General features: G+C 49.5%; 10 non-coding genes and 3 pseudogenes across 10 annotated transcripts; all 13 read right to left on the reverse strand.

Moving 5' to 3' along the window:
• Positions 1–934: 934 nt before the first annotated feature.
• Positions 935–1125, reverse strand: LOC141240308 (U2 spliceosomal RNA). Its single transcript, XR_012305563.1, has one exon. It is a non-coding gene; the product is annotated as a U2 spliceosomal RNA (small nuclear RNA).
• A 6107-nt stretch (positions 1126–7232) lies between these two features.
• On the reverse strand, positions 7233–7417 carry LOC141240320 (U2 spliceosomal RNA). The gene has a single exon (XR_012305575.1). It is a non-coding gene; the product is annotated as a U2 spliceosomal RNA (small nuclear RNA).
• Positions 7418–8538: 1121 nt separating this feature from the next.
• LOC141240309 (U2 spliceosomal RNA) lies at positions 8539–8729 on the reverse strand. Its single transcript, XR_012305564.1, has one exon. It is a non-coding gene; the product is annotated as a U2 spliceosomal RNA (small nuclear RNA).
• A 1121-nt stretch (positions 8730–9850) lies between these two features.
• Positions 9851–10041, reverse strand: LOC141240310 (U2 spliceosomal RNA). The gene has a single exon (XR_012305565.1). It is a non-coding gene; the product is annotated as a U2 spliceosomal RNA (small nuclear RNA).
• A 1118-nt stretch (positions 10042–11159) lies between these two features.
• Positions 11160–11353, reverse strand: LOC141240321 (U2 spliceosomal RNA). The gene has a single exon (XR_012305576.1). It is a non-coding gene; the product is annotated as a U2 spliceosomal RNA (small nuclear RNA).
• Positions 11354–16917: 5564 nt separating this feature from the next.
• On the reverse strand, positions 16918–16995 carry LOC141240328 (U2 spliceosomal RNA; annotated as a pseudogene).
• Positions 16996–18110: 1115 nt separating this feature from the next.
• LOC141240311 (U2 spliceosomal RNA) lies at positions 18111–18301 on the reverse strand. The gene has a single exon (XR_012305566.1). It is a non-coding gene; the product is annotated as a U2 spliceosomal RNA (small nuclear RNA).
• Positions 18302–19419: 1118 nt separating this feature from the next.
• On the reverse strand, positions 19420–19599 carry LOC141240327 (U2 spliceosomal RNA; annotated as a pseudogene).
• A 794-nt stretch (positions 19600–20393) lies between these two features.
• LOC141240329 (U2 spliceosomal RNA) lies at positions 20394–20485 on the reverse strand (annotated as a pseudogene).
• A 1121-nt stretch (positions 20486–21606) lies between these two features.
• Positions 21607–21797, reverse strand: LOC141240312 (U2 spliceosomal RNA). Its single transcript, XR_012305567.1, has one exon. It is a non-coding gene; the product is annotated as a U2 spliceosomal RNA (small nuclear RNA).
• Positions 21798–22909: 1112 nt separating this feature from the next.
• On the reverse strand, positions 22910–23100 carry LOC141240315 (U2 spliceosomal RNA). The gene has a single exon (XR_012305570.1). It is a non-coding gene; the product is annotated as a U2 spliceosomal RNA (small nuclear RNA).
• A 1112-nt stretch (positions 23101–24212) lies between these two features.
• On the reverse strand, positions 24213–24403 carry LOC141240313 (U2 spliceosomal RNA). Its single transcript, XR_012305568.1, has one exon. It is a non-coding gene; the product is annotated as a U2 spliceosomal RNA (small nuclear RNA).
• A 1118-nt stretch (positions 24404–25521) lies between these two features.
• On the reverse strand, positions 25522–25712 carry LOC141240324 (U2 spliceosomal RNA). The gene has a single exon (XR_012305579.1). It is a non-coding gene; the product is annotated as a U2 spliceosomal RNA (small nuclear RNA).
• Positions 25713–26966: the final 1254 nt, after the last annotated feature.

The raw sequence follows: 26966 nt of genomic DNA on the forward strand, positions 1-26966 counted from the left end.
ACACAGCACCTTCACCCCCTGCTGTTCCCACCCGCCTCAACACCGTTGGAAGGGAGGAGAACCAATTAAGGCGGGGGGTGGGGTGGAACGAGCAGCTGTCTACCCTTAGCAGGAGGGCTGCTGATTACATACCTCTCCTGCTGCTGCTGCTGCTGCTGCTGGCTGTCCAGCAGCAGACTGAAGGTGGCTGCTGCTGTGCACAGGTATATAAAGGCTCAGAGCCTATTATGACACGCGCAGCCAGCGTTCCATTGCCACATTCCATCTACTGCAGGCAGGATACCTGGCTGGCTGAATGTCGCTGAGAAGCTCACAGAGACCGCCATAAGCAACAGTTTAACAGAATGCCACAGACTAATCAACCAAACTTTTTGGGTTGGGTTCTCTTTTATAGTCTGCAGGCATTAAATGAAAGAAGTCAGTGTTCCAGCAGAGGGAGACAACGTTTCAGAAAAGGCATTGTAGCAAACCAAAAAAGAAATTTTAAGCGCAGCAGAGTAACCAGCGCACATACCTGTTAGCTCAGGTGAGTTTAAAAGGCTGCTGTTGATAACAAGGGCATTTGCTAAATAGATGGTGTGTGTGCAACAATATACTGAAAGGTCAATTATATTGTGCAGCTTATCTCACCACCTGTAGTTATTTAGGTGAAAGCTCCAAAATGCTTGCCTAATATGTCTGTTTATCCAAAAGGAAGTAAAAAGGGAGAGCTAGAAAGATAGCATTTCATTACATTACATGGCAATGCAATGCACAGTTGCTGAAGTTGAACCAAAATGAGCTTGTAATCTGGCTTCTGCAACTTTGAACATGAAAAATCCAATGAGGAGAAGAAAAGCAAAGCCAAAGAGTCCATCCCAAAATCCGACAAACAAGCAAAATGAACAAAAAACATTGAATTCAATTCTTTCTGATTTTAGAAACTGCATTAAAGAAGGGGTGCACCGGTCCTGGAGATACTGCAATACCAGGTCAATGCGTGGAGTGGACAGAGCAAGCTCTTTTTCCATCTCCCTGTTCTAAAAATCCATTTAATATATGGTCCCCAGATAGGGGACGTATCAGATATTAAACTGATAAGAACAGATACTACACTTGATCTTAGCCAAAAGGCCGAGAAGCGATAACCAGAATTGGTTTCAAACTACGGAGCCACCCAAGGATCCTGAAAAGTCCATTTGTGGAGATGAGCTCCTGGACTCCCGTTAAGAAGACATGTTGTCAACCTTTAGATCCCTTACATGCCTGCACTTTTCGGCTTGCTGCTGCTGCAATCCACGCGTTTTAGATCTGCATAACTCCACCTCTTTAAACACAGCACCTTCACCCCCTGCTGTTCCCACCCGCCTCAACACCGTTGGAAGGGAGGAGAACCAATTAAGGCGGGGGGTGGGGTGGAACGAGCAGCTGTCTACCCTTAGCAGGAGGGCTGCTGATTACATACCTCTCCTGCTGCTGCTGCTGCTGCTGCTGGCTGTCCAGCAGCAGACTGAAGGTGGCTGCTGCTGTGCACAGGTATATAAAGGCTCAGAGCCTATTATGACACGCGCAGCCAGCGTTCCATTGCCACATTCCATCTACTGCAGGCAGGATACCTGGCTGGCTGAATGTCGCTGAGAAGCTCACAGAGACCGCCATAAGCAACAGTTTAACAGAATGCCACAGACTAATCAACCAAACTTTTTGGGTTGGGTTCTCTTTTATAGTCTGCAGGCATTAAATGAAAGAAGTCAGTGTTCCAGCAGAGGGAGACAACGTTTCAGAAAAGGCATTGTAGCAAACCAAAAAAGAAATTTTAAGCGCAGCAGAGTAACCAGCGCACATACCTGTTAGCTCAGGTGAGTTTAAAAGGCTGCTGTTGATAACAAGGGCATTTGCTAAATAGATGGTGTGTGTGCAACAATATACTGAAAGGTCAATTATATTGTGCAGCTTATCTCACCACCTGTAGTTATTTAGGTGAAAGCTCCAAAATGCTTGCCTAATATGTCTGTTTATCCAAAAGGAAGTAAAAAGGGAGAGCTAGAAAGATAGCATTTCATTACATTACATGGCAATGCAATGCACAGTTGCTGAAGTTGAACCAAAATGAGCTTGTAATCTGGCTTCTGCAACTTTGAACATGAAATATCCAATGAGGAGAAGAAAAGCAAAGCCAAAGAGTCCATCCCAAAATCCGACAAACAAGCAAAATGAACAAAAAACATTGAATTCAATTCTTTCTGATTTTAGAAACTGCATTAAAGAAGGGGTGCACCGGTCCTGGAGATGACGCGCCCCCTGGGACATATTCCTTTTTGAGGGGAATACCCGGCACCGGATCAGATGGGGGGGTTTGTAGTCTCCGAGCGGCTGTGACCCGGCCCGTGCCCAGGGCGTCAAGCTCAGTGTTATGTGGCAGTCCTACAGATGTTATTAAGAGTTCTTTTGTGTCGACTACGCCACCCGTTGTGATGCGGTCACTGTGGCCGCCGCTGCAGCAGGGTCCGCTGAGGCTGATGGTGGGTGCGCAGCTTGGTGGGATAACCCCCAACGGGAGGGGTATAGCCTCAGAGGGGACAGGCGCAGAGGATGGGGGTTGTGGTGGTGTAGTGCAGACGGCAGTGAAGACAGAGTCGGGTTGTGCAGTTAAGGGTGTTTACTTACTGCAGATGTTGTACTGGTCACTCCAGCTGCTAGTGACCACCCGAGCCGTGCTGCGTCCACCAGGTCCTGGATCCAGCCAACCCCCAAACAAGTCCGGAGCGTGGCCCTGAGCTCTCTTTCTGTCCCGTTCTCTGGCCGTCCCCACCAGTAATCCACCTAGGTCCAGCTCCCTCGGGCCTTCTGTTGGGACACCCTTGGCCCTGGGTTCCCTGACCCTTCATGTGGTGTGCCTTCGGGGTGGATGTGATGGGTGACCGTGGCAGACGCTGCCCACGGTTTCCGGTCTCTGGCTGGGGAATGTTTTTACCCCCACCAGCTTGGGTTCCGGTACCCTGATGCCGACTCTTCACCCGGTGCTTTGAGTTGGGATCTCAGAGTCCTTCTCTTCTGTGCTCTGGGTCTCTCTCTTTTCTCCTCTCTCACTCTGGGTCTTTGTCTTTCTTCTCTCCTCTGCTCCTGACTTGTTCTCTGCAGCTGACTGACTCTCTGCATCTGATCCTCTGCATCTGACCCTGATCTTAGTTGGTGCCCACCTTATATACACCCTCTATGTGTGAGCTCAGGTGACCAGCACCCAATGAGCTCCTATCTTTACCCAGGCTGCTCCCCCTATCTGCCCCTACACTACATGGGATGTACCACCCCCCTCCCACTCCAGCCAGGAACAGACTCGGTCGTACCTGCACATTTCTAAGTGGGAGTACCGTCGGCCTGTTCCCCGGAAATGGGATGTGTGTAGTGCATGCAGCCTACCGAGCTCAGTTCCACACTCCATCCTTACCCGGGAGTGGAATATCACACCTCTGGATTGAGGTGCAATACCCCTGTAGCAGCCGAATCCTCAGGGTGCTACATTCCCCCCTGGTAAATCACAGCACGTCCTCGGGCTGTAAGACATAAATAACACCAAAACATACAAAATTTTTATAAACATATAAAACATATAAAACATTATATATATAAAACTTTTCATATAAACATTCTCGTCGTCTCTTGTTTCAGGTTCCTCCTCCGGACACTGTGCAACGTGTGTCCGGGAAAAGTGCGACAGTCTCTTAGAAAAACTGGTTTTCCTATAAAACCGGTAGGGGGCGCTTTAGGAAGCGCAACTATATACAGGGGAAGTTGGCCGCTCTCAGTCCTCGGCCAGGTAGAGGGAAGGGAATGGCTGCTCACAGTCCTCAGCCTGTGGGATTAAGGGGTAAACGGGTAAACAGTTCACTCAGCTGGTCCCAACGGGGACTATATATATATGTATCAACAGTTTCTTTGGTACCCGGTCGGGTAACTATTTACATCACTTGCTCTGCCGCACCCAACGGCGTCTTCCTCCTGCTCTTTGCTTACAGCTGGTTGTTACTTCAGACCCGTCCGGGTCCTCTTGCTCCTCCTCCTCGCACCGCAACTCCTCCTCCGTCAGGCGGTGTACGTGGAGGGCATAAGGTCCCTTGGCACACTTGTGCCGGGTAAAGGTGACCTCATCTCCGATGTAGAGGTCACGACCCCTGTGCCCCTCCGGCAGATGGGACTCCACGTCTCTGCGCGTGACAAAGACGTCGCCGGGGGTGTTGTTGTCTCGAATGAAGCCCCACCCATGCTGCTGGTTGAACTTGATTACAGTCCCGGTGGTACGGGGACTGTGCGCTGCACGGGGGTCCCTCCTGGTCCGGCTCTTTTGCTCGGCGCTCCTTATTTGGGCCTGTTGTTCCCGGACCCGCCTCTCTCTCCGCTCCCTCGCAAACTCCTCGAGCTGTTGGCGGCAGCACTCCGCACGCTCTGCTGCAGCTGCCCTAGTTTCCTGAGTGAACCCCATTAGATCTTCTCCGGTGGGGTCCCACTCAAACTGTGCTTCCGCTAGCGGGGGCGAGATCCTTATTACGGGCTTCGGAGCCGGAATCAGGGGTGCACACATGGCCCCAACCCTCCTCTGGTGCTCCAGTTCGTAATACTTCTGGGGCCAGACGAAAGGCTGCCCGTCCGGCCACGTGTGCTGGGCAAACAAGTCCTCTCCCAGACGCGGCACCCTTGGTTTTACGGGTGCGGGCGCGGTGGTGGTGGCGCCCGGGTTGCCCAGGCCTTGCGGCCAGGCCTGGGGCACCTGGAAGGTGAAGGGCACCGTTAATACGGCGGCGCCCTGGGCTACCTGGCCTTGCGACCAGGCCGGAGGCTCCGCAGAGGTAGGGGGCGCTGTTGGTGTTGCGGCGCCCGGGAATTCTAGGCCCTGCGACCAGGCTGGTGGTACTTCCTGCTTGGTCACGCTCGGGGTCGAGGCGTGTGACGTCACAGGGGTCGCGGCGGCGGCTTCCGGTTGGGGCCTAGTCTGCGTCGGTGACATGGCGTTTTCGGGCACAGCAGGGGGACTTTCGGGCTCTGCGACGGGGAGCTGGGGCAGGTAAGCGGTGTCACGGCTTGGGGTATAGGCGTCCCCTTTACCTGCCTCCATGCGTTCGGCTCCCTCCTCGGCGCCGTCTCCGGCCTTGGGTCCTCCCGCGCCATCCTCAGAGGCGGTCTCCTTCCTCATCTCGGCTGGCGTGCTCCGGGTCTTGGTTTCAGCTTGCGTCTTGGTTTCAGCTTGCTGGGCCATCTCCCGGCTCCATTCCGCCAATATCTCGCGCTGTACCCGGGCCATCCTCCGTGCGAGGCCCTCCAGGGCAGTCTGCGCACACTCCCGGTCTCGGGGGAGCTGTGCAAGGACCTCCACTAGGCCTAGTGGGGTCGTGGTGTCCAGCAGGCTCCTGACCAACGGGTCGGTGCTGCTCTGCTCTTCTTCCAGCAGGCTCCTGGCCAGCGGGCCGGTGCTGCTCTGCTCTCTGGACATCTCCGGGTGAGCTTCTCTGCTACTCCTCTCCAGACTTCTTGTCTCCGGGTGCGCTCGCTCCAGACTGCTCCAGGCGGCACCCATCTTTGTTCTTTTCTCTCGTCTCCTCCCACTTCGAGGGCGGTCCCGGGGCAACTCGGTGACTGTCAGCTCCAGGGGTAGTTCTTTCACGCTGACAGACACCTCCAGCATCACAGTCTCTGTTGGTGGGGGCGGTTTCCACTTTTGGCGCCATTTTCTGTCCTGGCCCACGATGGGAGGTGGCCTCTTGCCCTCCTTTGGCACGCCCATAATGGCGTCCGCTGCTCTTCCAAGGCGGGAAATCTGCGGTTTTGGCGGGAAGCGTCGCCCAGTGGCGGGAAACTCTGCAGATGGCGGGAACAAGTTGGAAATGGCGGACAATCGGCGGGAAACGACTGGTGATGGAGTCCGATGGCGTGGACCCTCCGGAACCGGCGGGAGACTTCTTTCTGAGGTAAACTTGCACTTTTCTTCAGGCACGCAGTACCCGGGTGTTGCGGGCACGTAATCCTGCCGACTACGCCAAAGTTGACGCGCCCCCTGGGACATATTCCTTTTTGAGGGGAATACCCGGCACCGGATCAGATGGGGGGGTTTGTAGTCTCCGAGCGGCTGTGACCCGGCCCGTGCCCAGGGCGTCAAGCTCAGTGTTATGTGGCAGTCCTACAGATGTTATTAAGAGTTCTTTTGTGTCGACTACGCCACCCGTTGTGATGCGGTCACTGTGGCCGCCGCTGCAGCAGGGTCCGCTGAGGCTGATGGTGGGTGCGCAGCTTGGTGGGATAACCCCCAACGGGAGGGGTATAGCCTCAGAGGGGACAGGCGCAGAGGATGGGGGTTGTGGTGGTGTAGTGCAGACGGCAGTGAAGACAGAGTCGGGTTGTGCAGTTAAGGGTGTTTACTTACTGCAGATGTTGTACTGGTCACTCCAGCTGCTAGTGACCACCCGAGCCGTGCTGCGTCCACCAGGTCCTGGATCCAGCCAACCCCCAAACAAGTCCGGAGCGTGGCCCTGAGCTCTCTTTCTGTCCCGTTCTCTGGCCGTCCCCACCAGTAATCCACCTAGGTCCAGCTCCCTCGGGCCTTCTGTTGGGACACCCTTGGCCCTGGGTTCCCTGACCCTTCATGTGGTGTGCCTTCGGGGTGGATGTGATGGGTGACCGTGGCAGACGCTGCCCACGGTCTCCGGTCTCTGGCTGGGGAATGTTTTTACCCCCACCAGCTTGGGTTCCGGTACCCTGATGCCGACTCTTCACCCGGTGCTTTGAGTTGGGATCTCAGAGTCCTTCTCTTCTGTGCTCTGGGTCTCTCTCTTTTCTCCTCTCTCACTCTGGGTCTTTGTCTTTCTTCTCTCCTCTGCTCCTGACTTGTTCTCTGCAGCTGACTGACTCTCTGCATCTGATCCTCTGCATCTGACCCTGATCTTAGTTGGTGCCCACCTTATATACACCCTCTATGTGTGAGCTCAGGTGACCAGCACCCAATGAGCTCCTATCTTTACCCAGGCTGCTCCCCCTATCTGCCCCTACACTACATGGGATGTACCACCCCCCTCCCACTCCAGCCAGGAACAGACTCGGTCGTACCTGCACATTTCTAAGTGGGAGTACCGTCGGCCTGTTCCCCGGAAATGGGATGTGTGTAGTGCATGCAGCCTACCGAGCTCAGTTCCACACTCCATCCTTACCCGGGAGTGGAATATCACACCTCTGGATTGAGGTGCAATACCCCTGTAGCAGCCGAATCCTCAGGGTGCTACAGAGATACTGCAATACCAGGTCAATGCGTGGAGTGGACAGAGCAAGCTCTTTTTCCATCTCCCTGTTCTAAAAATCCATTTAATATATGGTCCCCAGATAGGGGACGTATCAGATATTAAACTGATAAGAACAGATACTACACTTGATCTTAGCCAAAAGGCCGAGAAGCGATAACCAGAATTGGTTTCAAACTACTGAGCCACCCAAGGATCCTGAAAAGTCCATTTGTGGAGATGAGCTCCTGGACTCCCGTTAAGAAGACATGTTGTCAACCTCTAGATCCCTTACATGCCTGCACTTTTCGGCTTGCTGCTGCTGCAATCCACGCGTTTTAGATCTGCATAACTCCACCTCTTTAAACACAGCACCTTCACCCCCTGCTGTTCCCACCCGCCTCAACACCGTTGGAAGGGAGGAGAACCAATTAAGGCGGGGGGTGGGGTGGAACGAGCAGCTGTCTACCCTTAGCAGGAGGGCTGCTGATTACATACCTCTCCTGCTGCTGCTGCTGCTGCTGCTGGCTGTCCAGCAGCAGACTGAAGGTGGCTGCTGCTGTGCACAGGTATATAAAGGCTCAGAGCCTATTATGACACGCGCAGCCAGCGTTCCATTGCCACATTCCATCTACTGCAGGCAGGATACCTGGCTGGCTGAATGTCGCTGAGAAGCTCACAGAGACCGCCATAAGCAACAGTTTAACAGAATGCCACAGACTAATCAACCAAACTTTTTGGGTTGGGTTCTCTTTTATAGTCTGCAGGCATTAAATGAAAGAAGTCAGTGTTCCAGCAGAGGGAGACAACGTTTCAGAAAAGGCATTGTAGCAAACCAAAAAAGAAATTTTAAGCGCAGCAGAGTAACCAGCGCACATACCTGTTAGCTCAGGTGAGTTTAAAAGGCTGCTGTTGATAACAAGGGCATTTGCTAAATAGATGGTGTGTGTGCAACAATATACTGAAAGGTCAATTATATTGTGCAGCTTATCTCACCACCTGTAGTTATTTAGGTGAAAGCTCCAAAATGCTTGCCTAATATGTCTGTTTATCCAAAAGGAAGTAAAAAGGGAGAGCTAGAAAGATAGCATTTCATTACATTACATGGCAATGCAATGCACAGTTGCTGAAGTTGAACCAAAATGAGCTTGTAATCTGGCTTCTGCAACTTTGAACATGAAAAATCCAATGAGGAGAAGAAAAGCAAAGCCAAAGAGTCCATCCCAAAATCCGACAAACAAGCAAAATGAACAAAAAACATTGAATTCAATTCTTTCTGATTTTAGAAACTGCATTAAAGAAGGGGTGCACCGGTCCTGGAGATACTGCAATACCAGGTCAATGCGTGGAGTGGACAGAGCAAGCTCTTTTTCCATCTCCCTGTTCTAAAAATCCATTTAATATATGGTCCCCAGATAGGGGACGTATCAGATATTAAACTGATAAGAACAGATACTACACTTGATCTTAGCCAAAAGGCCGAGAAGCGATAACCAGAATTGGTTTCAAACTACGGAGCCACCCAAGGATCCTGAAAAGTCCATTTGTGGAGATGAGCTCCTGGACTCCCGTTAAGAAGACATGTTGTCAACCTCTAGATCCCTTACATGCCTGCACTTTTCGGCTTGCTGCTGCTGCAATCCACGCGTTTTAGATCTGCATAACTCCACCTCTTTAAACACAGCACCTTCACCCCCTGCTGTTCCCACCCGCCTCAACACCGTTGGAAGGGAGGAGAACCAATTAAGGCGGGGGGTGGGGTGGAACGAGCAGCTGTCTACCCTTAGCAGGAGGGCTGCTGATTACATACCTCTCCTGCTGCTGCTGCTGCTGCTGCTGGCTGTCCAGCAGCAGACTGAAGGTGGCTGCTGCTGTGCACAGGTATATAAAGGCTCAGAGCCTATTATGACACGCGCAGCCAGCGTTCCATTGCCACATTCCATCTACTGCAGGCAGGATACCTGGCTGGCTGAATGTCGCTGAGAAGCTCACAGAGACCGCCATAAGCAACAGTTTAACAGAATGCCACAGACTAATCAACCAAACTTTTTGGGTTGGGTTCTCTTTTATAGTCTGCAGGCATTAAATGAAAGAAGTCAGTGTTCCAGCAGAGGGAGACAACGTTTCAGAAAAGGCATTGTAGCAAACCAAAAAAGAAATTTTAAGCGCAGCAGAGTAACCAGCGCACATACCTGTTAGCTCAGGTGAGTTTAAAAGGCTGCTGTTGATAACAAGGGCATTTGCTAAATAGATGGTGTGTGTGCAACAATATACTGAAAGGTCAATTATATTGTGCAGCTTATCTCACCACCTGTAGTTATTTAGGTGAAAGCTCCAAAATGCTTGCCTAATATGTCTGTTTATCCAAAAGGAAGTAAAAAGGGAGAGCTAGAAAGATAGCATTTCATTACATTACATGGCAATGCAATGCACAGTTGCTGAAGTTGAACCAAAATGAGCTTGTAATCTGGCTTCTGCAACTTTGAACATGAAAAATCCAATGAGGAGAAGAAAAGCAAAGCCAAAGAGTCCATCCCAAAATCCGACAAACAAGCAAAATGAACAAAAAACATTGAATTCAATTCTTTCTGATTTTAGAAACTGCATTAAAGAAGGGGTGCACCGGTCCTGGAGATACTGCAATACCAGGTCAATGCGTGGAGTGGACAGAGCAAGCTCTTTTTCCATCTCCCTGTTCTAAAAATCCATTTAATATATGGTCCCCAGATAGGGGACGTATCAGATATTAAACTGATAAGAACAGATACTACACTTGATCTTAGCCAAAAGGCCGAGAAGCGATAACCAGAATTGGTTTCAAACTACGGAGCCACCCAAGGATCCTGAAAAGTCCATTTGTGGAGATGAGCTCCTGGACTCCCGTTAAGAAGACATGTTGTCAACCTCTAGATCCCTTACATGCCTGCACTTTTCGGCTTGCTGCTGCTGCAATCCACGCGTTTTAGATCTGCATAACTCCACCTCTTTAAACACATCACCTTCACCCCCTGCTGTTCCCACCCGCCTCAACACCGTTGGAAGGGAGGAGAACCAATTAAGGCGGGGGGTGGGGTGGAACGAGCAGCTGTCTACCCTTAGCAGGAGGGCTGCTGATTACATACCTCTCCTGCTGCTGCTGCTGCTGCTGGCTGTCCAGCAGCAGACTGAAGGTGGCTGCTGCTGTGCACAGGTATATAAAGGCTCAGAGCCTATTATGACACGCGCAGCCAGCGTTCCATTGCCACATTCCATCTACTGCAGGCAGGATACCTGGCTGGCTGAATGTCGCTGAGAAGCTCACAGAGACCGCCATAAGCAACAGTTTAACAGAATGCCACAGACTAATCAACCAAACTTTTTGGGTTGGGTTCTCTTTTATAGTCTGCAGGCATTAAATGAAAGAAGTCAGTGTTCCAGCAGAGGGAGACAACGTTTCAGAAAAGGCATTGTAGCAAACCAAAAAAGAAATTTTAAGCGCAGCAGAGTAACCAGCGCACATACCTGTTAGCTCAGGTGAGTTTAAAAGGCTGCTGTTGATAACAAGGGCATTTGCTAAATAGATGGTGTGTGTGCAACAATATACTGAAAGGTCAATTATATTGTGCAGCTTATCTCACCACCTGTAGTTATTTAGGTGAAAGCTCCAAAATGCTTGCCTAATATGTCTGTTTATCCAAAAGGAAGTAAAAAGGGAGAGCTAGAAAGATAGCATTTCATTACATTACATGGCAATGCAATGCACAGTTGCTGAAGTTGAACCAAAATGAGCTTGTAATCTGGCTTCTGCAACTTTGAACATGAAAAATCCAATGAGGAGAAGAAAAGCAAAGCCAAAGAGTCCATCCCAAAATCCGACAAACAAGCAAAATGAACAAAAAACATTGAATTCAATTCTTTCTGATTTTAGAAACTGCATTAAAGAAGGGGTGCACCGGTCCTGGAGATACTGCAATACCAGGTCAATGCGTGGAGTGGACAGAGCAAGCTCTTTTTCCATCTCCCTGTTCTAAAAATCCATTTAATATATGGTCCCCAGATAGGGGACGTATCAGATATTAAACTGATAAGAACAGATTTTTTTGATTGAATATATCTTTTATTAGCACAAAAAATAAGTTAACAGACAGTGTACAGTGCCGCAGCCCAGTACACACAGAATTCTACATCATATTTACATAGCATGAGGATACGACGCACTAACTAGACACATCACACCCCTATGCTACACAAAACACTCAATCTGAAAGAAAAAGCATATCAATCAATACAGTACAACGAACCGTGATAAGGGATGGGGATTGGGAAAAAGGGGATGGGGAGGGGAAAATCACAGGCCCGAAGCTTTATTGAAAGACAAGACACATAAGGGGAGAGGGGGAGGAGGGATTTAGTCCTCGTCCTCGTCCTCCGGACCGTCCATGATGGAATAGTCTCTGAGCAGGCTGTGGATCAGCCTGCGGCAGTCCTGGATGGACATCCTCTCCCTCCTCAAGATGAGCCGGTTCCTGGCGACCCAAACGGCATCCTTGAAGCAGTTCATAAGGCGCCAAGCCTCCTGGATGGCTCCGACGGTATGAACCCCAGGGAAGAGTCCGTAAAGCACAGAATGGTGCGATAGGCTCGCCCTGGGGACAGAGTTCCTCAGGTCGTCCTCAAGTGCAGTCAATAGGCGCTGTGCAAATCCGCAGTCCCAAAAAGTGTGCAAAGATGTTTCCTCCACGAAGGGGCACTTTGGGCAGTACCGGGTCTTGCACAGGTTCCGGGCATGCATGAATGACCGGACGGGCAGTCCGCCCTGAATCGCCATCCACGACAAGTCCTTGTGCCCGTTGGTCAGCCTGTCAGACGACACATTTGTCCACACAGTCTCCAGCGTGTCCTGGTGAAGTCCTGTGATGTTCTCCACGTCATCCTTGGCTCTGATTAGCTTGTGGATAGTTTTGGGCTTCCACAAGTCGGGCTTGAGTCCCTCCAGTTGATGCTCCCCCACAAATCGAACGACGTCTCCGTAGAACCATGGCGTCGTCCAGTTGTAGGGGAAGGAGCTGTCCCACTTGTCCCAGCCGAGTCGCCTCCAAAGAGGAAGCAGGAAGAAGCGAGACATGGACCTGCCCGCGGAGCCATTCTTGACTTGCAAAGTCCGGCGGACACAATCACACACAAAAGAGGATCGCAGGAGGGTGGGGATATCTGGAACGCCCTTCCCACCCTTGCGAGGCTCCTTGTACATGACGGCCCGCCTGACTCTGTCCATCTTGGATCCCCAGACAAAGTGAAACACTGTCCTGGTAATGGCCCTGCACACAGTGACGTGTGGGGGCCAGGCCTGCGCCGTGTACTGCAAGACGGGCAGGACCTCATTACGCAGGACGAGTGCCTTACCCTCACAAGTGAGGTGTCTGAGGCTCCAGAGTCCGATCCGTTGCTTCACCTTGGCCAAGCGTTCTTGCCAGGACTTGAGGGCCGCTCCTTCCTTCCCGAACCAGACTCCCAGCACCTTGAGGAAATCCGGTTGAATGTTGAAGGGGAAGGGGGCGGAGGAGGCCGGCTGCCAATCCCCGAAGAGCATGGCTTCCGACTTCCTGCAGTTGACTTTGGCCCCTGAAGCCCGGCCGAACCTCTCACACGTCTGGACGAGGGCGTCGACTGAACCACGATCAGCGCAGAAGACGGTGACGTCGTCCATGTAGAGCGAGCACTTGACCTCGTGTCGTCCCGGACCCGGTGCGGTGATCCCTCTGATCTCTCCATTCTGCCGGATAGCCTCTGCGAAGAGTTCTATAACACAAACAAAAAGAAGAGGTGATAGAGGGCAGCCTTGTCTGACCCCAGAGAGGACAGGGAAGGGGTCAGTCTTCCAGCCGTTCACCAACACCGAGCTGTGGATATCAAAATACATCAGACGGACATACGAACAAAACATGTTACCCAAACCTAACCGGTGCAGAGCTCGGCCCATGAACTCGTGGGAAACCCGGTCGAAGGCCTTCTCCTGATCCAAGGAGACCAGGGCCGCGTGTGCGCGGCGGACCTTGATGTACTCGACCGTGTCCCGCACGAGAGCGAGGCTGTCTGCGATGCGACGTCCAGGGATGCCGCAGGTCTGGTCCGGGTGGATGATCCGTCCGATGACCGTCTTAAGTCGTGTCGCCATCGTCTTGGCCAGGATCTTGTAGTCCACGTTGAGCAGAGTGATGGGACGCCAATTCCTCAGGTCGCACCTCTCTCCCTTCCGCTTGTACAGGATCGTGACCATTCCTTCCCTCAAAGATGGAGGCATTCTACCCTCCACCACCATCTCCTCGTACAGGTCCAACAGGTCCGGACAGATGAGGTCTCCCAGCGCTACATAGAGCTCCGCTGGAAGACCATCACTGCCCGGGGTCCTGCCGGTCCTAAAGGATTTAGCGGCAGAGAGCAATTCGCCCACCATCAGAGGTTTGTCCAAGGCTGCCGTGCCTGCAGGATCAAGATGGTTAGTGATACCTGACAGGAACTTATCAGCAGCGTCGGGGTCGGTAGTCTTGTGGGAGTAGAGTTCGCTGTAGAAGTCGCTGACGACCCTCATCACGTCCTCCTTCCCACGTCGCATGTTTCCGCTCTCGTCTCGCAGCTCGTTCAGGGGCGTGTGACCGGCATGAAGTTTCCTGAAAAAGAATGAGTTACATTTCTCACCCTTCTCCAGATTCTCCACTTTGGAACGGAAGATGATTCGCTTGGACTCCTCCTCAAAGTGCCTTTTCAGGCTCTTCTTGGTCTCCTCCAGCTCCTCCCTCACGTCCCAGCCGCAGTGAAGAAGGTCCTGCAGCGACCGCAGCTCGCGCTGCAGCCCTCTGAAGTCCCTCCTCTTCTCACACTCCTGTTGTCGACCCTTGGCCTGAAAGAAACAGCGAAACTCAAGTTTAACATATTCCCACCAATCAGAGACTGTTTGGAAGCTACCCTTGTAGGACTGCCACATTGCGTAGGCTGCTCTCAGCTCCTCCACGACTTCATCCTGAGCCAGCAGAGCACAATTCAGCTTCCAGGAGCCGGGGCCGGACGGAAAACCGTCGCCGAGGACACCTTGTAAGTGAATGGCTCTGTGGTCGGAGAAGAAGCAGGAGACCATCGAGTGCCTACTCTGCCTGACTGCCCGAGAGGTGAACACAAAGTCAATCCTGGAGCGGAGTGAGCCATCAGGTCGGCTCCACGAATAGTTCGTGGAGCCTCTCCCCATGGAGCCCACCACGTCCTGAAGAGAGGCCTCGGTTACCATCTCGATGAGCAGCTTGGACGTGATGTCCAACTTGGCAGATGTGCCAGAACTACGACCGTCCTCCTCGATGGGGCAGTTGAAATCCCCGGCCATCACTAAGGTCCTGGTGGTGGCAAGCTGAAGCCGCAGGGTCTGGAAAAGCTCCAAACGCTCATTCTTCAGTGGGGACGCATACACGTTGATGAACCTGACAGGTTCTCCCGCCCAGTTGCCATCTACAACAAGAGCCCTGCCGCAGATGAGCTCCTGGACGGACTCAAGCGTGAATGCGCCCCCCCTGATCAGAATTGCGACCCCCGCAGACTTGCAGTCACCCCCACCGGACCAGTAGGATGGACCGTGGGACCACTCCCTGGCCAGATGTTTGAAGGACCTAGAGGAGGGAAGGGAACATTCCTGCAACATATAAACATCACACAACTGGGAAGTAAGGAAGGCATAAATAGTCTGACGTCTGAACTTGTCCTTGATGCTCCTGACATTAATGGAAAATAAGTTAATATTAGCCATCATGTAGGGAAAAAAGAAAAAGTTAGCGCAGGCAATACACCTTAGTTACCACTCCGGTCGGGTGGTCCCTCGTCGGTGTTGACTGCTGGTGACGGGATCACCAGCAGGCCCTCTTCCTCCATCTGGTCAAGCAGCGCGGCCTCAATTTCGGCGACCACCAGTTCCTCCTCTTCTGGCTCGGCCACCAGGGTCTCAACCATGTGCTCCATCTCTTCTGGCTCAGGGAGGGTATCTTCCTTTTCGCCTACGAAATCCAGAATCTTCTTTTTGGAGGATTCAGTAGCAGGGCTGTCCTCCACCTTCCTCTTTCCCCGGGTTGGAACTGGGGAGACAAGAAGGGGAAAATCCTCCTCGGAATAGATAGCGGCGGGTGGAGGAAAGGTTAATTCCACCGCTACCATGGTCTGGGGAGGGAGAGTGGCTGCCGGGGCAGGGGAAAGGACACCTGCTGAGGAGTAGGGGAAGGAGGAAGAGGAAGTGGAATCCTCAGCAGGGGTGGCCGGGGTGGGGGGGGATTGGACGGGGGTGGCAGGGGGAGGGATCGAGAGAGGGGTGACAGAACTCTTACCCTCCTTTGACTTTTTCTTCTGCTTCGGAGCTGCTGGGACCATCGCTGGGGCTTTGGCCACCGACTCCTTGACCGCTTTGGCCTTGGTCGTCTCGGCCTTGGCCGCTGGGGCCTTGGTCGTCGCGTCCTTGACCTTCACAGGCCTGGTCGTCGGGGCCTTGTCCTTCGTAGCTGGGGTCGTCGCAACCACCGATGCCCAGGATCTCTCACGCCTGGGGCAATCCTTGTACAGATGAGCCGCCAGCCCACACAGGTTGCAGGACGTCTTCTTCGGGCAGTCCTTCGAGCTGTGTCCCGTCACTCGACAAATCCTGCAGGCATCCTCCTTGCAGTCCTTCATCTCGTGGCCGTTCTTGCCGCATCTCCTGCAGTTCCGCGGCATGTCCGGGTAATAGATGAGGCCGTAGGAGTTGCCCAGGGAGAATGTCGGGGGCAGGTGCCGAAGTCCGTCTGAGTACGCCAGGTCCCTGTGAAGTCTAACGGTCACCGACCACTTACCTGTCCAGAAGCCGAGTCCATTCAGGATGTGAGAGGGTTCCTTCACAACCAAACAGAAGCGTCTCAGGAAGGTACAGATGTCTTGGCCTGGGGTGTGCGGGTTGCGCATGGAGACCGTGATCCTCCTTTCATCCCTCTGGATAGGGCAGCTACCTGTAAAGGCAGAGAAAGAATTATCCGGTCCTTTTGCGCTTACCATTTCCCAGAACCTCCTGCAGGTGTTCACAGTGGCGAAGGTGACGAAGAAGATCCCCGTCAAGAAGGTCTGGATGCTGAGGGTGTCCGACCTGGAGAAGCCTCGATCCAGCAGCATCTTCTGGCAGAACACGTCCGAGGACATGTCCGGCACCCTCCCATCCACTTCCTTCAGCTTCAGGGCCACCGTCTGCCGCATCCATGGCTCCAGGGCTGGAGCTTCGTGGCGGGGCTTCTGGGGTCCCTTCTGCTGGCCAGTCGTGGAGGCAGAGTCCTTGGGGTCAGAATCGGCTCCTGGCTGGGCCCTCCTGGCTGTCCCCAGCTCCAGGCTCTTCTTTTCGGCCTTCCTCGCAGCGCTTGCCATGGCTTTCCTCCTGCAGTTACTTCTTGGAGCTGGATCTGGAACTCTTCCCGGAATGGGTGGAGCTATGCAGATTCTTCTCCCGTCGTGTTCTGGACAAATTCCCCGAAAGGTCTTTGTCTCTATGATTTTCTTCCTCGAAGATTCCACAGGACAGCCCGATTCTTCTCCGAGTCTTCGTCTTCTTCTGGATTCTTTAGAGCTTCTTCCTCCCACCGATATCCGCCTTCGTTCTCTGATGTCAGCTGGGCTCCGAAGCTCTTCTCCTTCCGAGTTCGATCGCTCTCGTCAAGTGTAGATCGTAGCTCTTGTGTTCTTAAAAGAACAGATACTACACTTGATCTTAGCCAAAAGGCCGAGAAGCGATAACCAGAATTGGTTTCAAACTACGGAGCCACCCAAGGATCCTGAAAAGTCCATTTGTGGAGATGAGCTCCTGGACTCCCGTTAAGAAGACATGTTGTCAACCTCTAGATCCCTTACATGCCTGCACTTTTCGGCTTGCTGCTGCTGCAATCCACGCGTTTTAGATCTGCATAACTCCACCTCTTTAAACACAGCACCTTCACCCCCTGCTGTTCCCACCCGCCTCAACACCATTGGAAGGGAGGAGAACCAATTAAGGCGGGGGGTGGGGTGGAACGAGCAGCTGTCTACCCTTAGCAGGAGGGCTGCTGATTACATACCTCTCCTGCTGCTGCTGCTGCTGGCTGTCCAGCAGCAGACTGAAGGTGGCTGCTGCTGTGCACAGGTATATAAAGGCTCAGAGCCTATTATGACACGCGCAGCCAGCGTTCCATTGCCACATTCCATCTACTGCAGGCAGGATACCTGGCTGGCTGAATGTCGCTGAGAAGCTCACAGAGACCGCCATAAGCAACAGTTTAACAGAATGCCACAGACTAATCAACCAAACTTTTTGGGTTGGGTTCTCTTTTATAGTCTGCAGGCATTAAATGAAAGAAGTCAGTGTTCCAGCAGAGGGAGACAACGTTTCAGAAAAGGCATTGTAGCAAACCAAAAAAGAAATTTTAAGCGCAGCAGAGTAACCAGCGCACATACCTGTTAGCTCAGGTGAGTTTAAAAGGCTGCTGTTGATAACAAGGGCATTTGCTAAATAGATGGTGTGTGTGCAACAATATACTGAAAGGTCAATTATATTGTGCAGCTTATCTCACCACCTGTAGTTATTTAGGTGAAAGCTCCAAAATGCTTGCCTAATATGTCTGTTTATCCAAAAGGAAGTAAAAAGGGAGAGCTAGAAAGATAGCATTTCATTACATTACATGGCAATGCAATGCACAGTTGCTGAAGTTGAACCAAAATGAGCTTGTAATCTGGCTTCTGCAACTTTGAACATGAAAAATCCAATGAGGAGAAGAAAAGCAAAGCCAAAGAGTCCATCCCAAAATCCGACAAACAAGCAAAATGAACAAAAAACATTGAATTCAATTCTTTCTGATTTTAGAAACTGCATTAAAGAAGGGGTGCACCGGTCCTGGAGATACTGCAATACCAGGTCAATGCGTGGAGTGGACAGAGCAAGCTCTTTTTCCATCTCCCTGTTCTAAAAATCCATTTAATATATGGTCCCCAGATAGGGGACGTATCAGATATTAAACTGATAAGAACAGATACTACACTTGATCTTAGCCAAAAGGCCGAGAAGCGATAACCAGAATTGGTTTCAAACTACGGAGCCACCCAAGGATCCTGAAAAGTCCATTTGTGGAGATGAGCTCCTGGACTCCCGTTAAGAAGACATGTTGTCAACCTCTAGATCCCTTACATGCCTGCACTTTTCGGCTTGCTGCTGCTGCAATCCACGCGTTTTAGATCTGCATAACTCCACCTCTTTAAACACAGCACCTTCACCCCCTGCTGTTCCCACCCGCCTCAACACCGTTGGAAGGGAGGAGAACCAATTAAGGCGGGGGGTGGGGTGGAACGAGCAGCTGTCTACCCTTAGCAGGAGGGCTGCTGATTACATACCTCTCCTGCTGCTGCTGCTGCTGCTGGCTGTCCAGCAGCAGACTGAAGGTGGCTGCTGCTGTGCACAGGTATATAAAGGCTCAGAGCCTATTATGACACGCGCAGCCAGCGTTCCATTGCCACATTCCATCTACTGCAGGCAGGATACCTGGCTGGCTGAATGTCGCTGAGAAGCTCACAGAGACCGCCATAAGCAACAGTTTAACAGAATGCCACAGAATAATCAACCAAACTTTTTGGGTTGGGTTCTCTTTTATAGTCTGCAGGCATTAAATGAAAGAAGTCAGTGTTCCAGCAGAGGGAGACAACGTTTCAGAAAAGGCATTGTAGCAAACCAAAAAAGAAATTTTAAGCGCAGCAGAGTAACCAGCGCACATACCTGTTAGCTCAGGTGAGTTTAAAAGGCTGCTGTTGATAACAAGGGCATTTGCTAAATAGATGGTGTGTGTGCAACAATATACTGAAAGGTCAATTATATTGTGCAGCTTATCTCACCACCTGTAGTTATTTAGGTGAAAGCTCCAAAATGCTTGCCTAATATGTCTGTTTATCCAAAAGGAAGTAAAAAGGGAGAGCTAGAAAGATAGCATTTCATTACATTACATGGCAATGCAATGCACAGTTGCTGAAGTTGAACCAAAATGAGCTTGTAATCTGGCTTCTGCAACTTTGAACATGAAAAATCCAATGAGGAGAAGAAAAGCAAAGCCAAAGAGTCCATCCCAAAATCCGACAAACAAGCAAAATGAACAAAAAACATTGAATTCAATTCTTTCTGATTTTAGAAACTGCATTAAAGAAGGGGTGCACCGGTCCTGGAGATACTGCAATACCAGGTCAATGCGTGGAGTGGACAGAGCAAGCTTTTTTTCCATCTCCCTGTTCTAAAAATCCATTTAATATATGGTCCCCAGATAGGGGACGTATCAGATATTAAACTGATAAGAACAGATTTTTATTTTTTTTTCGAAAGCCCGAATTCGTGTACAAAACCCGAGTGCGCTTAAAAAAGTGACAAGTGCCACAAAAAAAGTGCACTAGGATGCTGGTCTTCTTGGAACCCTCTCCAAAAGGAGAAGGGTCCCCCCAACCATTCCCCGTCCCTCCGAGCCAAAAGGCCACAGCGAGGAACAGGGACAAAAAGCCACCTCCAGCCGAAGCCAGAGGCGACCCAATCTTACCCCCAGCACCTGCCCGAGTTCTCACCTGAGCAAGACACTGGGAGCCAAAGACTGTGCTCCCCTCCCGGAAGAGGGGAGCCAACAACGCTCTCCTCCCGAAAGAGGAGAGCCAGGGGGGTTCAGGGGGGAGCGGAACCTGATGGCCACACACTCCCCCCCTAGACCTGCCAAGAGAGGAACCCGTAAGGGAACCGCATCCCGACAAAATCCTAGTAGGACGTGACACACGTGAATAAGTGGACACACAGTGACAAAGAAATTAAATAAATAGTGAAGGTTTCACAGTATAATACTGCCCGGACCTTCGACCGGCAATTGAAAAATTCTCCATCCTAAGGCCAGAAGGCCCGGAATAAGGGTGTGTGCGAAGAAAGAAAATTTGAAGTGCTTGTGCAAATGTGCCATAAACTCAAGTGGGGTTCCCAATCCCAGTGAGTTAAGGCACCCCAGGGTCACCACTCCTGGGGCACTTAACACTTCGGGCTTTCGATCTTCCCCGGCCCAATGGCGTCGATCCTGGGGGGCCATGCTTTCCACCAGATGACTATATTTGCCACCTGGCGTACTAACAAGCGCCTAAACCCCAGTGTGCATAATGTATCAATCTACTAGGGCGGCCAACATCCAAAACCGCCTTTTCGAAAGATACTACACTTGATCTTAGCCAAAAGGCCGAGAAGCGATAACCAGAATTGGTTTCAAACTACGGAGCCACCCAAGGATCCTGAAAAGTCCATTTGTGGAGATGAGCTCCTGGACTCCCGTTAAGAAGACATGTTGTCAACCTCTAGATCCCTTACATGCCTGCACTTTTCGGCTTGCTGCTGCTGCAATCCACGCGTTTTAGATCTGCATAACTCCACCTCTTTAAACAAAGCACCTTCACCCCCTGCTGTTCCCACCCGCCTCAACACCGTTGGAAGGGAGGAGAACCAATTAAGGCGGGGGGTGGGGTGGAACGAGCAGCTGTCTACCCTTAGCAGGAGGGCTGCTGATTACATACCTCTCCTGCTGCTGCTGCTGCTGCTGCTGGCTGTCCAGCAGCAGACTGAAGGTGGCTGCTGCTGTGCACAGGTATATAAAGGCTCAGAGCCTATTATGACACGCGCAGCCAGCGTTCCATTGCCACATTCCATCTACTGCAGGCAGGATACCTGGCTGGCTGAATGTCGCTGAGAAGCTCACAGAGACCGCCATAAGCAACAGTTTAACAGAATGCCACAGACTAATCAACCAAACTTTTTGGGTTGGGTTCTCTTTTATAGTCTGCAGGCATTAAATGAAAGAAGTCAGTGTTCCAGCAGAGGGAGACAACGTTTCAGAAAAGGCATTGTAGCAAACCAAAAAAGAAATTTTAAGCGCAGCAGAGTAACCAGCGCACATACCTGTTAGCTCAGGTGAGTTTAAAAGGCTGCTGTTGATAACAAGGGCATTTGCTAAATAGATGGTGTGTGTGCAACAATATACTGAAAGGTCAATTATATTGTGCAGCTTATCTCACCACCTGTAGTTATTTAGGTGAAAGCTCCAAAATGCTTGCCTAATATGTCTGTTTATCCAAAAGGAAGTAAAAAGGGAGAGCTAGAAAGATAGCATTTCATTACATTACATGGCAATGCAATGCACAGTTGCTGAAGTTGAACCAAAATGAGCTTGTAATCTGGCTTCTGCAACTTTGAACATGAAAAATCCAATGAGGAGAAGAAAAGCAAAGCCAAAGAGTCCATCCCAAAATCCGACAAACAAGCAAAATGAACAAAAAACATTGAATTCAATTCTTTCTGATTTTAGAAACTGCATTAAAGAAGGGGTGCACCGGTCCTGGAGATACTGCAATACCAGGTCAATGCGTGGAGTGGACAGAGCAAGCTCTTTTTCCATCTCCCTGTTCTAAAAATCCATTTAATATATGGTCCCCAGATAGGGGACGTATCAGATATTAAACTGATAAGAACAGATACTACACTTGATCTTAGCCAAAAGGCCGAGAAGCGATAACCAGAATTGGTTTCAAACTACGGAGCCACCCAAGGATCCTGAAAAGTCCATTTGTGGAGATGAGCTCCTGGACTCCCGTTAAGAAGACATGTTGTCAACCTCTAGATCCCTTACATGCCTGCACTTTTCGGCTTGCTGCTGCTGCAATCCACGCGTTTTAGATCTGCATAACTCCACCTCTTTAAACACAGCACCTTCACCCCCTGCTGTTCCCACCCGCCTCAACACCATTGGAAGGGAGGAGAACCAATTAAGGCGGGGGGTGGGGTGGAACGAGCAGCTGTCTACCCTTAGCAGGAGGGCTGCTGATTACATACCTCTCCTGCTGCTGCTGCTGGCTGTCCAGCAGCAGACTGAAGGTGGCTGCTGCTGTGCACAGGTATATAAAGGCTCAGAGCCTATTATGACACGCGCAGCCAGCGTTCCATTGCCACATTCCATCTACTGCAGGCAGGATACCTGGCTGGCTGAATGTCGCTGAGAAGCTCACAGAGACCGCCATAAGCAACAGTTTAACAGAATGCCACAGACTAATCAACCAAACTTTTTGGGTTGGGTTCTCTTTTATAGTCTGCAGGCATTAAATGAAAGAAGTCAGTGTTCCAGCAGAGGGAGACAACGTTTCAGAAAAGGCATTGTAGCAAACCAAAAAAGAAATTTTAAGCGCAGCAGAGTAACCAGCGCACATACCTGTTAGCTCAGGTGAGTTTAAAAGGCTGCTGTTGATAACAAGGGCATTTGCTAAATAGATGGTGTGTGTGCAACAATATACTGAAAGGTCAATTATATTGTGCAGCTTATCTCACCACCTGTAGTTATTTAGGTGAAAGCTCCAAAATGCTTGCATAATATGTCTGTTTATCCAAAAGGAAGTAAAAAGGGAGAGCTAGAAAGATAGCATTTCATTACATTACATGGCAATGCAATGCACAGTTGCTGAAGTTGAACCAAAATGAGCTTGTAATCTGGCTTCTGCAACTTTGAACATGAAAAATCCAATGAGGAGAAGAAAAGCAAAGCCAAAGAGTCCATCCCAAAATCCGACAAACAAGCAAAATGAGCAAAAAACATTGAATTCAATTCTTTCTGATTTTAGAAACTGCATTAAAGAAGGGGTGCACCGGTCCTGGAGATACTGCAATACCAGGTCAATGCATGGAGTGGACAGAGCAAGCTCTTTTTCCATCTCCCTGTTCTAAAAATCCATTTAATATATGGTCCCCAGATAGGGGACGTATCAGATATTAAACTGATAAGAACAGATACTACACTTGATCTTAGCCAAAAGGCCGAGAAGCGATAACCAGAATTGGTTTCAAACTACGGAGCCACCCAAGGATCCTGAAAAGTCCATTTGTGGAGATGAGCTCCTGGACTCCCGTTAAGAAGACATGTTGTCAACCTCTAGATCCCTTACATGCCTGCACTTTTCGGCTTGCTGCTGCTGCAATCCACGCGTTTTAGATCTGCATAACTCCACCTCTTTAAACACAGCACCTTCACCCCCTGCTGTTCCCACCCGCCTCAACACCGTTGGAAGGGAGGAGAACCAATTAAGGCGGGGGGTGGGGTGGAACGAGCAGCTGTCTACCCTTAGCAGGAGGGCTGCTGATTACATACCTCTCCTGCTGCTGCTGCTGGCTGTCCAGCAGCAGACTGAAGGTGGCTGCTGCTGTGCACAGGTATATAAAGGCTCAGAGCCTATTATGACACGCGCAGCCAGCGTTCCATTGCCACATTCCATCTACTGCAGGCAGGATACCTGGCTGGCTGAATGTCGCTGAGAAGCTCACAGAGACCGCCATAAGCAACAGTTTAACAGAATGCCACAGACTAATCAACCAAACTTTTTGGGTTGGGTTCTCTTTTATAGTCTGCAGGCATTAAATGAAAGAAGTCAGTGTTCCAGCAGAGGGAGACAACGTTTCAGAAAAGGCATTGTAGCAAACCAAAAAAGAAATTTTAAGCGCAGCAGAGTAACCAGCGCACATACCTGTTAGCTCAGGTGAGTTTAAAAGGCTGCTGTTGATAACAAGGGCATTTGCTAAATAGATGGTGTGTGTGCAACAATATACTGAAAGGTCAATTATATTGTGCAGCTTATCTCACCACCTGTAGTTATTTAGGTGAAAGCTCCAAAATGCTTGCCTAATATGTCTGTTTATCCAAAAGGAAGTAAAAAGGGAGAGCTAGAAAGATAGCATTTCATTACATTACATGGCAATGCAATGCACAGTTGCTGAAGTTGAACCAAAATGAGCTTGTAATCTGGCTTCTGCAACTTTGAACATGAAAAATCCAATGAGGAGAAGAAAAGCAAAGCCAAAGAGTCCATCCCAAAATCCGACAAACAAGCAAAATGAACAAAAAACATTGAATTCAATTCTTTCTGATTTTAGAAACTGCATTAAAGAAGGGGTGCACCGGTCCTGGAGATACTGCAATACCAGGTCAATGCGTGGAGTGGACAGAGCAAGCTCTTTTTCCATCTCCCTGTTCTAAAAATCCATTTAATATATGGTCCCCAGATAGGGGACGTATCAGATATTAAACTGATAAGAACAGATACTACACTTGATCTTAGCCAAAAGGCCGAGAAGCGATAACCAGAATTGGTTTCAAACTACGGAGCCACCCAAGGATCCTGAAAAGTCCATTTGTGGAGATGAGCTCCTGGACTCCCGTTAAGAAGACATGTTGTCAACCTCTAGATCCCTTACATGCCTGCACTTTTCGGCTTGCTGCTGCTGCAATCCACGCGTTTTAGATCTGCATAACTCCACCTCTTTAAACACAGCACCTTCACCCCCTGCTGTTCCCACCCGCCTCAACACCGTTGGAAGGGAGGAGAACCAATTAAGGCGGGGGGTGGGGTGGAACGAGCAGCTGTCTACCCTTAGCAGGAGGGCTGCTGATTACATACCTCTCCTGCTGCTGCTGCTGCTGCTGGCTGTCCAGCAGCAGACTGAAGGTGGCTGCTGCTGTGCACAGGTATATAAAGGCTCAGAGCCTATTATGACACGCGCAGCCAGCGTTCCATTGCCACATTCCATCTACTGCAGGCAGGATACCTGGCTGGCTGAATGTCGCTGAGAAGCTCACAGAGACCGCCATAAGCAACAGTTTAACAGAATGCCACAGACTAATCAACCAAACTTTTTGGGTTGGGTTCTCTTTTATAGTCTGCAGGCATTAAATGAAAGAAGTCAGTGTTCCAGCAGAGGGAGACAACGTTTCAGAAAAGGCATTGTAGCAAACCAAAAAAGAAATTTTAAGCGCAGCAGAGTAACCAGCGCACATACCTGTTAGCTCAGGTGAGTTTAAAAGGCTGCTGTTGATAACAAGGGCATTTGCTAAATAGATGGTGTGTGTGCAACAATATACTGAAAGGTCAATAATATTGTGCAGCTTATCTCACCACCTGGAGTTATTTAGGTGAAAGCTCCAAAATGCTTGCCTAATATGTCTGTTTATCCAAAAGGAAGTAAAAAGGGAGAGCTAGAAAGATAGCATTTCATTACATTACATGGCAATGCAATGCACAGTTGCTGAAGTTGAACCAAAATGAGCTTGTAATCTGGCTTCTGCAACTTTGAACATGAAAAATCCAATGAGGAGAAGAAAAGCAAAGCCAAAGAGTCCATCCCAAAATCCGACAAACAAGCAAAATGAACAAAAAACATTGAATTCAATTCTTTCTGATTTTAGAAACTGCATTAAAGAAGGGGTGCACCGGTCCTGGAGATACTGCAATACCAGGTCAATGCGTGGAGTGGACAGAGCAAGCTCTTTTTCCATCTCCCTGTTCTAAAAATCCATTTAATATATGGTCCCCAGATAGGGGACGTATCAGATATTAAACTGATAAGAACAGATTTTTTTTTTTTAATTTGGCTATCCCCTGCAGAGGGATAAAACCGTTTATTAAAACTTTACCAAATTACAAGCATAATTACACAAATACCTAACGTTAAAAGACAAATGAAATTTACAAAACAAAAAAATACAAAGATTTTAAATAATTAGGTTCCATTGGTCAACAAGCCATTTTTTGGAAATATGTACATTCTTCTTTTTGTCAATTAAATAATAAGTATACATTTCACATAAACATAAACTTAAAACATCATTCACTGATAAAACATCTTGTTTAAAAATAGCAATGTTGCGCGCTTTCCAGAGAGATGACTTGGCGCAGTTCACTGTCTTCCAAGCCATTGTGTACTGGTCCATTGTGGGGCATTCCATAAGTCCGTATAGCACAGTTTTATATGTAAAGTCCTTGAGGTCTGCCACCCTTTCCAGTAGGGGGAGCAGTCTTCTCCAGAAATCCTTTGCAAAATTACATGTCCATAATAGATGTTCCACCGTTTCCTCGTCTTGGCATCCGGCTCTTGGGCAGATGGCAGACCTCACAAATCCTCTTCTGTATTGGAATGCCCGGCAAGGAAGACAGCGGTGCATGCAACTCCAAGCCAGATCTCTCTGTTCATTAAAAAGATAAAAAACGTTAATCATTTTCCAGATAGACATAGATTTGTCATCATCATATCTGTCAACATTACATATTTCCTCACTTTTACGTATTTCTTTAATTAGTTTCTTACTATTTCTTAATTCCTCTATTTTCTTAGTCCCTAAATTAAAATCGGACACTATTTTCCTTAAAATCTCATAATGCGTCGACAAATTAAAAGCATGGGGCACAGATATATTAACTTCATACCATCCAAACTTTCTCATAAAAAATCCTGTATTAAAACGCATAAAAAAGGACCAATAGTGATTCTTAAAAAGGGCATTAAAACAGTAAACGAACAGATGGATTAAAAGAAACCTATTAAAATCTGGAAAATCTTTACCACCTTTTACTTTTGATTTCATCACGATTTCTCTTTTCAGCTTTTCCATTTTTGAGTTCCAAAAGAAGGTAAAACAGGTTTTGGTTATCTTTTTTAAAACATTAACAGGCGGGGGGAAAACCATGCTAAGATACAATAAAAGAGGTAAAATCACCATCTTTAAAACCAATACTTTACCCTCCATTGTAAGTCTCCTCATGTTCCACATACATATTTTCATATTTACTTTCTGTGTAACTGTTTCCCAACTATTATAACCATCATTATTTTCAGTGAATGATATACCTAAAATGGAAATGGATTCG

Source organism: Phyllobates terribilis, unplaced genomic scaffold (genome assembly GCF_046119375.1).
Source record: "Phyllobates terribilis strain yellow unplaced genomic scaffold, ASM4611937v1 Scaffold_838__1_contigs__length_613904, whole genome shotgun sequence".
Taxonomy (NCBI): Eukaryota; Metazoa; Chordata; class Amphibia; order Anura; family Dendrobatidae; genus Phyllobates; species Phyllobates terribilis.